Here is a 10,274-nt window from a genome sequence, read left to right as displayed (position 1 = left end):
TTGTATTGATTATGAGATCACTCCCAAATTTCCTCCACAGCCTAAGTCCTTATGAATATATTCAAGCACATCAGATATTCTACCAACTTCATCTCTTTGCACAGACTTTCCCATGGCCCTCGGTGCTGCCACACGGGGACAGGTTCCCTGCTCGCCTGGGCATGGCTGACATTCGGAATCTCCTTCACCTCATCCCAGACTGACCTCTGCCTCTCTTTCCTACTGGCTTGCCCTGTTGCCTGGATCTCACATATTCCTCTCTTTGGTGTTCTCAAACACTTTCCCTTTACTCCATCTAGTTAGTATCCTGAGAAAGGGAACATGTAAAGAAAAATATTGAAACTAAATATCTAAAAAAAATCCCCTGGAGAAGAGCATGCCAACCCACTCCAGTATTCTTGCCTGGAGAATTCCATGGTCAGAGGATCTGGTGGGCTACAGTCCATGGGGTCTCAAAGAGTTGGACACAACTGAGTGACTAGCACATACACACACACACACACACACACACAAATATCTAAAAATGTCTTCAGGCCACTAGCACTTACATAGTGACTTGACATAGAATTCTGTGTTGGAAATAATTTCCCTCAGAATTTAGAAAGCATTGCTTCAGCATTTTCTAGCTTCTCCAGAGCAGATTTTTTTTTGCCTCTTGAAGTTTTCAAAGTCTCTTCTTTTTAAAAAAATGTTACTTACTTTGTCTTTGGTTGCGCTGGATCTTCATCGCTGTCCAAGGGCTTTCTCTAGTTACACGAGCGGGAGGCGGCTCCTCTTGTTGTGGAGCACAGGCTCTAGGCTTGCGGGCTCAGTAGTCGGGGTGAGCATAAGGGCGAGTGGGCTGTGTAGTTGCGACACACAGGCTCAGTAGTTGTGGTGCCTGGGCTTAGTTGCTCTGGGCATATGAAATCTTCCCAGACTAGGGCTCAGACCTGTGTCCCCTGCATTGGCAGGTGGATTCTTATCCATTGTGCCACCAGGGAAGTGCTCAAGGTCTCTTCTTTGCACCCTTTTCACCAAAATTTCACCTGTGATATATCTTTGTGTGGATCTGTTTTCATCTTCTGTGCCGAGAACTTGGTTGGGACCATTCAAAGTATAAACTTTTGTCTGTCAAACTCTGAGAAACTTTCTTGAAATTTTAAAAATATTTGCTACTTTCCATTCATGTTGAAACTTATGTTCTTGATGTGTTGGAATCCCTTGCTGATAACCCAGAACTCATGGTTCTTCTTTCCTTCTTGCCATTTCTTCTCCATTTTGTAGCACTAAATGGAAGTACAACTTAATTTTCTAATTCTTCTATTGAATTATTTATTTCTGTGATCATATTTCTAATTTCTAAGAGTGCTTTCTTCTTCTCTGTATACAATAATATGTAATTCTGGTCTTTTTTCATATGCCATATCTTTTTTGCATCTTTTATATATTATTGATTATAGTCATATGGAATCCATTAGGTCTCTTGATTATCTTCTTTTATGATTTCTGCTGAATGTTCATTTCCCTTATGACAGTTAAAGCACCATATCACCAGGGTCTTACCCTTGCTCTTCCTTCTGTTTCTAGGAACTAGCAGATCCTGACCCACTGGAGGCCTCACAACATATCCTGGATGATGGACTTTAGTGTGGCTCAGGCAGTTAAGCCACATTGCCACTTGATGTCCTCCTGACTTCTGAACCTAGCAGCCTCTTATCATAGAACATTCTGGAACACTGCAACAGTTCACTAGCACGGGGTACAGAGTCATGCCTGCTACCTGATGGACAGGGAACTAATGGAAAATAGGTCACAAAGGTCTCTGAGGGAAGATATCCTGGGTTCAATCCCAACCCCAACTCCACCACCTCCTTAAACTCTCTCAGTACAAAATGATCACAAATTGGGTGCTTCATGGGTTTGCTTTGAGGATACAATTTGACCATGTAAATCACATGGCCTTATTGCCTGAGACATAGTAAGTGTTCCTTTATCCACAGTTACCATTGTTATAATGGGCTGCCCTGGCAGCTCAGACAGTAAAGAATCCACCTGCAATGTGGGAGACCTGGGTTTGATCCCTGGGTGAAGAAGATCTTCCCTGGAGGAGGAAGTGGCAACCCACTCCAGTGTTCTTGCCTGAGAAATCCCATGGGCAAAGAAGACCGGCAGGCTACAGTCCATGGGGGTCACAAAGAGTCGAACACGACTGAGTACACCATCATTATATTGACTACAGCATTTAGAAAAGTTCCACTCTTTTGCTTGTATAAACCACAATTCAGGAAACATCGTTAAACACATATTAATATTTTTGCAACATGTATGATTATCTTCTTAGGATTCCTTTTCAGGAATTTAGTTACTTCTCCTTTTTGCTTTTTTTCTGGCCATATCATTTGGCATGTAGGATCTTAGTTCCTCAGCCAGGGGTTGAATCCATGTCCCCTGCATTGGAAACAGGGCCTTAACCATTGGGAAGCCAGAAGAGTCCCAGGAACTTAGTTATTTCTGCATCAAAATACAAGCACACTTAAACTGTAGAGATGATTTGCAAAAGTGCCCTTTAGGAATTTTACACTACTTTGGGTGGGAGGGAGGCTCAAGAGGGAGGGATATATCTATATACTTATGGCTGATTCACCTTGTTGTACAGCAGAAATCAACACAACATTGTAATGCAATTATCCTCCGCTAAAAATAATTTTTTTAATACTACTTTATTTCAAAGTTGAAAAAAGCCTGTTTATTAAAATTTAATATACTCAATTCTTTTACTTCCCCCTCCAAATTCTATACTTCAGGATAGAGATGAGCAAAGAAGTCTGTATTTTAGATAGCTTTCTGTGAGTGGTTGAGAAAGTGGGCTTTGTACTTACCACACTTAATTTTATATTATATAATGTTTTGGTGGGCTTCCTTTGTGGCTCAGCTGGTAAAGAATCGGCCTGCAATGTGGGAGACCTGGGTTTGATCCCTGGGTTGGGAAGATCCCTTGGAGAAGGGAACAGCTACCCACTCCAGTATTCTGGCCTGGAGAATTCCATGGACTATATAGTCCATGGGGTCTCAAAGAGTTGGACACGACTGAGTGACTTTCACTCACTCACTCTTTTGGTATCATTTATACTTAGACCATATCTACAGAATCTAATATTCAATTACTCAATTAAATGTTCCCTTTACTCCTTACTTTGCAAACCTATAATATTCTAAGAGTAAACATAAATTAATAGAGTTGATAAGAAGAGGAGAAAAAAAGAGATTTTGTTTCCCCCAATACTACAACCAGTATATTTTTCCTTATACTGACAATATCCTCCTCATTCACTTTCATCTCTGACTAACTGACCTATTTTGTTTTATTCCATTTCTTAGTCCACATTCTCATTTTTGTTCACATTTATTGCTAATATATTTGTTTGACATTTAACCTATGTCACATGTCAAAGAATTTACACAAATAATGGTGCAAGATAAAGGAACAGCTGGGAGCAGGAGATGTATAAGTACAAGTGGGCAAAAGACAATATGATTGAGAACCTCAAGAAACAACAGATAGTACATAAAACTTCAATATTTTAAATTATAAAACATAGAAAATAAAACAACCCAGATATTTTGTGTAAAGAGAAAAATGACAAGCTTGAAAATGCCATCATGGAGCATTAAGAATCAGATTTACTCTCTTGTCTTACACAATGACGAATCCAGATAAATATATGAAACAACAGTATTCAGACCCTGGACATCAGGCAGCACAAGCATTGTGACTTCTACAAATAAGAAAACGAAAGCGGCAAGGCCGACAATTGTCCAGCTTCCTTCCTGGAGAGAGCTTCCAGGACACAGTGTGGGAAGGGAGGAGCCCTAAAAGAGCCCAGCAGTCCCAGTGAGTTAAGGGGACAGAGTTAAGAATTGCAGAGACCAGGATGTTAGAATTAGCAGACAGTGACAATAAAAGTTACTATAGATTATTATAGGACTTCCCTGGTGGTCCAGTGGTTAAGACTCTGCCTTCCAATGCAGAGGGCACAAGTTTGATCCCTCGTCAGGGAACTAAGATCCCATACTTTGCACAGTGCAGTCAATTAAAAAAAATTACTATAAATGTACTCCTTATGCTCAAAAAGTTATACCAGAGACATGAAAGATGTTTAAAAGATCACAATTAAAATTCTAGATATGAAAATGTTTGAGATAAAAATACACTGGATGTGCTTTGGTAGACTGGTAGATCATGGTAGATGTGTAATGGTAGATATGACATTGCAGAAGAAAAGATCAGTGACCTTGAAGGCATAAACATAGAAACTTCCCAAAATTATATGAAGTAATAATTATTAAAGTGTATTATTAAGTTTGGAACATACGTTCAAGCAATATTATTCATAACAATCAAAACACAGAAATAACCTAAATGTCTATGAACACATGAATGAATGAATAAATAAAAGGTGATATATCCACATAATGCAATATTATTTGACCATGGAAAGGAATGAAGTACTGATTCATGCTACAATGGGGATGAACTTTGAAAAAGTATTTTGCTTTGTGCAAGAAGTCAGTCACCAAAGATTGACATTGTATTATTCCATTTATCTAATGGGTCTGTTTCTTTGAAGAGTCAGACAGGACATGGTGACTGAACAACAATGGGTCCTTAATAAGTGAATCTATAAAGACAGAAAGTAGATTTGTAGTTGCCTAGGGCTCAGGGAATGTTGGATGGAAATGGGGATGACTGCTGAGAAATAATGGATGTGTGGTGATGAAAATGTTTTTGAAAATGTTTTTGGAGTGATGAGAATGTTCTAAAATTGATGTGTGGTATTTGTTGCATTAGCTCTGTGAACATAATAAAAACTACTGAGTTTAAATGACTGAATAATATATGTGAATTATATCTTAAAAAAACTATTCTAATGAAAGTGATGGCTCAATTAAATGAAATATAGATGCCAGAACTGCCATGGGAGTTTGTAGAAAGAAAGATGAAAAGATTCAGAGAAGGGGGCATGCTAGTCTGAATCTACGCTATAGAACTGGAAAACACACAGGTGACTGTTTCCTTGGAGAGACACAAAGGGTACTGTTTATCAGGCAATAAGGAATGCACAGGTAAGGGGAGTATCAAGCTCATTGTGTCTGTCCTTGGTGAGCTGGGGCTGACTCTAGGAGATAATATCACAGAACTTAGCAAACTTGTCATCAGATCTCTCTCTGTTCTTAGGGAAAGTACCCAAGGTCATCTTTAACCTGCTTCACACTGCCCCGCTTAAACAACTTAAGCAAAAAGATAAATCTCTTTCTCACTGTGTCCATACATAAAGGACCAGAGACAGTTACCCTTGGACCAATCCCTGTTGCTAGGCAGATGTGGTATAATGTGGTTACACCCTGATTGGTCAGGTCTGGGTCATGTGCATCCCTTGGTACATAATAATACTTCCTAAGTTATTTAAGGTCATACTGATTATTAAACCATGTCACTATTAAATAAAAATACCCTTGAGAATTCTTTGGTCCATGAGAAAAATGAGAGAACATTAACTATTAACAAAGTTAGCTTCTTTTCATTTCTTTACCTTTAGTTTCTAGCTAACAACTTTTGACTCTTTTCATCACAAAAGTACTGGGTAGTAAACAGACAGACTTTAAGATCCTCCCCTAAATCTTCATCTTCTGGCATCCATGCCCATGTGCAACTTTTACCCTTAGAGTATAAGCTGTAGATAGTGACTTACTGGTAGCAAATAGAATTCAAGAAGTGGGTGATGGAATATTTACTTGGGGATGACCAGGGACAGGATATGAGGGAACTGGGATCAGTTGTCTCAAGTTCCGTTGTCCAAGCCAGGCTGAGAAAGCAGAAATTCCCAGTGAAAACTATTGTCAAGTGACCCTGCATTCCTTTTCCATCTAAGGAGCTCCTCCTCTGGATCTCATCCTTCACAGTCCCTGTGGTCAGACTGGAGGAGGAGGAGGGAGAGACCACTAACAGAGATTAAACAACAAGGACTGTTGTATATTGGTTTGAAATTCAGACCCCCTCGTTCAGATCTTCCACCTTAAGTGGAGTCATTTTAATCCACTTGTTTACAGCTAAAAGCAAAAAAAATTTTTTTCTTCTAAGTACAGTTGTTTTGATATAAGAATGAAGTAAATTGTGAAGGATGTCATCGTGTCCTCTGCTGTTGACTGACAAGAACTTAGCAGCCCAGTTGCTCCGAGGCTTGCTGGGGACTTACTGATAAGAACATGTGCAGGAACAACTATGACAAAGGGACAGCTGGAATATAAAAAAACAAGAGATAGGGAGGACTATCTGAGAGTTTCAGTCAGGGCAAAACTATCCTTTGTAGATCTAGCTTTCTGAAGTTATTGAGACACTTGCTCCTGCTTTGGCCAAGGCACCCCTTTGGTCGGCAGTGATATCCAACCATGCAGCAGTCTCAAGAAGGAAAGGGACGACAGTTACTGCTCCACAGAGGCCCTCATTATTGGCAGAGACATGAGCCATGCAATGTCCCTGGAGAGATAACCCTCGGAGCAGCCTCCCCCGCCTGCCAACGCAGGGGCCAATGTTCCCTAGCCACACACTCTAGCAAAACCTCTCCCGAGAAACCAAACTGCTATAAAAGATGCACCTCACAGTATATTTGGATATTATCTCTGTCATATTTCCTTGACTAGAACAACAGTGTAATCATTTGTCTGGAGTATGTTATTTCTTTATTAGCTTATTAAAAGACATTATCCTGTATGCTATTGGCTTTTGAAATTATTATGATTTTCACAGTGAACCTCTGTTAAACAAACTATTTTCAAAGACAATCTCGATCTCTGAGCACAATTTGCCGCCTCCAAAACAAATCATAAAACAAACAAGGAATCTGATCTGTAGTGAAAACAGGAAGTGTAGAAACAAAGACTTCCAATCTAGCACCTGGTGAGTCCCAGGGCCGGAAAGATTAGGAGGGTAAGTCTCCAAACTCCCTGTGCTGCACCTGGGACCCAGCTCCTCTTACTTTAATTTAGAATAATGTCCCACCCAGGAGCCCAGTGGTGACACGGCAACTGGATCTCTGCTCAGAACAGATCACCACTGCCACACACTCCTAGGAAGTCCTATTCTCTCAACAAGTATTAATTCAGTGTGTGTAGCAGAAACCCAAATAGTGATCTAGACAGGATGGAAGTCTCCCATGATAGTGAGGCAGGCAGTTCAGGACAGGCAGTTCTAGAGGGGTTCTGGACCATGAAGGTATCTAGGCATCCAGGGTCCCTATGATCTACCTTCCTTCTCTGTTTTTGCTGAGGTGGTGCCCTTATTGGGATGACCCAAGGCACCTGAAGGTATTCGTGGCCAAGTGGTTAAGGCGATGGACTTAACCATCCATTGGGGTTTCCCCACACAGGTTCGAATTTTGCCAACTACGGTTTTATCCACACAAGGAAGACCAAAGACTCTCACTTTCATGCCACAATCATCTGAAACCACTTGGCAGTCAGTCAAGTCACTCTTGGGCCAAACTGCCCTCCAGTTCCATTTGGTCTTGGTCATCTGGTGGCTCAGACAGTAAGAATCCACCTGCAATGTGGTACACCTAGGTTTGATTCCTGGGTTGGGAAGATCCCCTGGAGGAGGGCATGGCAACCCACTCCAATATTCTTGCCTAGAGAATCCCCATGGACAGAGGAACCTAGCAGACTACAGTCCATGGGGTCGTAAAGAGTCGAACATGACTGAGCAACTATGCACAACATACCTAAGACCATGTTCAGGGTCCATAAGCAACCAGGGAGAGCAGGAGAGGAGAGCAGAAGCCCTTTAAAGGCAAAATGGAAAACTTAGTATCTGGGTCATCATATTGATCATAATTTAGTCACACAGACATGGTTAAATTCAAGGAAGGCTGGAGAATGGATAGTTTTTAATCTGGGTGACTTTGTTCCCCAATAAAACTATTATTATGGAATAAGGATGATTTTTGTTACACTTGGTAATTTTTTAAAAACCAAGAATGTCATAATTTTTATTATCTTAAACTACATCAGATTTGTCTGTAAAAAAATGGAATATTTTCAGAATATATTTTAAATTGAAAAACAAAGGTACAGATAGAACGTGTGGTAAAATGACACCTGATTAAAAAGGGAAATCTCCATCTATAACATACAGAAACCAGCAATAGTGGTTGGGTCCAGGAAAAAAAATTGGAAGAACTGTAGATGGACAGGGGAGAAAAATTTACTTTTCACTGTATACACTTTTTATTATTTGAGATTTTTCAACCTTGTGCTTGTGATAGCTTATGGTGAACGATGTCGGATTCATGACCGCCAAAGATTCAACTTCGGGACCAGAGACCAAGCTTGACCACTCGGGGCTCTTGTGTGGCAGAAGTTTTATTACAGTGCAAAGGGGCAGAGAAAGCTTCTGACACAGATATCAGAAGGCAGGCAGAGAGTGCCCCCCTCACTAGTATTAGCAAGGGAATTACATACTTTCAGACCTCCCTCCCATCTCTCTCCCCACCCCACCCTTCAGCCTGTCGCAGAGAGTATCTGTTTGAGTTCTCTGAGTCATACAGCAAATTCCCATTGGCTATCTGTTTTATGTTACAATAAATCTCAAGGTTGTAAAAATTACAACTTATTACAATAAGTCTCAAGGTTGTAAAGATATTAGGAGACCCACTCCTACAACTTACGTTTTAGGATAACAGGATTAGAACTTAACAATAGAAAGATCCTACCAGATCCACTCCCATAATATACATTCTAAGATATCAGGATTAGTCAGGTTTTCAGGAAGGAGAAACTGTCCTCAAGCAGGATACATTGTTGTTATATAATCCCAAGTACAGTGTTTAAATTGAGTTGTTTGTTGTGTAATCATCAGTTCAGGACTTAAAGAAAAAACTGTTTTATGTGACTAAGACTAAGGAATGTAGAGAAAAAAAAAAAAAAATCTGTCGTTTCCTCCTGGAGAACCCCAGACCTTTCCTGGGTTGCTGCATGAAGCCTTTCTCTAGCTGCAGAGTGAGGGCTACTCTCTAGTTGCGGTGCTTGGGCTTCTCATTGCAGTGGCTCCTCTTGCTGTGGAGCACAGGCTCTAGGCTGCGTGAGCTCAGTACTTGCAGCACACCGGCTTAGTTGCTCCGTGGCATGCGGGATCTTCTTGGACCGCAGATCAAACAGGCAGCCCCCATGTTGCGAGGCAGATTCTTAACTGCTGGACAACCAGGGAAGCCTGTATGTCTTCTTTGGAGAAATGTCTTCTGCCTATTTTCTGGTTGGGAATTTGTTTTATGATATTGAGTTGTATGAGTTGTTTGTATATTTTGTATATTAACTTCTTGTCAATCACATCCTTTGCAAATATTTTCTCCCATTCTGCAGGCTACCTTTTTCATTTCATTGATGGTTTCCTTTGCTATCCGAAAGCTTTTTATTGATTTCAGCATGGGAGCTGTTTTCTTTTTTTTTTTAACTTTACAATATTGTATTAGTTTTGCCAAATATCGAAATGAATCCGCCACAGGTATAAATGTGTTCCCCATCCTGAACCCTCCTCCCTCCTCCCTCCTCCCTCCCCATACCCTCCCTCTGGGTCGTCCCAGTGCACCAGCCCCAAGCATCCAGTATCGTGCATCGAACCTGGACTGGCGACTCATTTCATACATGATACTATACATGTTTCAATGCCATTCTCCCAAATCTCCCCACCCTCTCCCTCTCCCACAGAGTCCATAAGACTGATCTATACATCAGTGTCTCTTTTGCTGTCTAGTACACAGGCTTATTGTTACCATCTTTCTAAATTCCATATATATGCATTAGTATACTGTATCGGTGTTTTTCTTTCTGGCTTCCTTCACTCTGTATAATAGGTTCCAGTTTCATCCACCTCATTAGAACTGATTCAAATGTATTCTTTTTAATGGCTGAGTAATACTCCATTGTGTATATGTACCACAGCTTTCTTAGCCATTCATCTGCTGATGGGCATCTAGGTTGCTTCCATGTCCTGGCTATTATAAATAGTGCTGCGATGAACATTAGGGTACACGTGTCTCTTTCCCTTCTGGTTTCCTTAGTGTGTATGCCCAGCAGTGGGATTGCTGGATCATAAGGCAGTTCTATTTCCAGTTTTTTAAGGAATCTCCACACTGTTCTCCACAGTGGCTGTACTAGTTTGCATTCCCACCAACAGTGTAAGAGGGTTCCCTTTTCTCCACACCCTCTCCAGCATCTATTGCTTGTAGACTTTTGGATGGCAG

This window comes from Bos indicus x Bos taurus, chromosome 23 (assembly GCF_003369695.1).
Source record: "Bos indicus x Bos taurus breed Angus x Brahman F1 hybrid chromosome 23, Bos_hybrid_MaternalHap_v2.0, whole genome shotgun sequence".
Lineage (NCBI taxonomy): Eukaryota > Metazoa > Chordata > Mammalia > Artiodactyla > Bovidae > Bos > Bos indicus x Bos taurus.
This window is presented reverse-complemented; position numbering follows the sequence as displayed.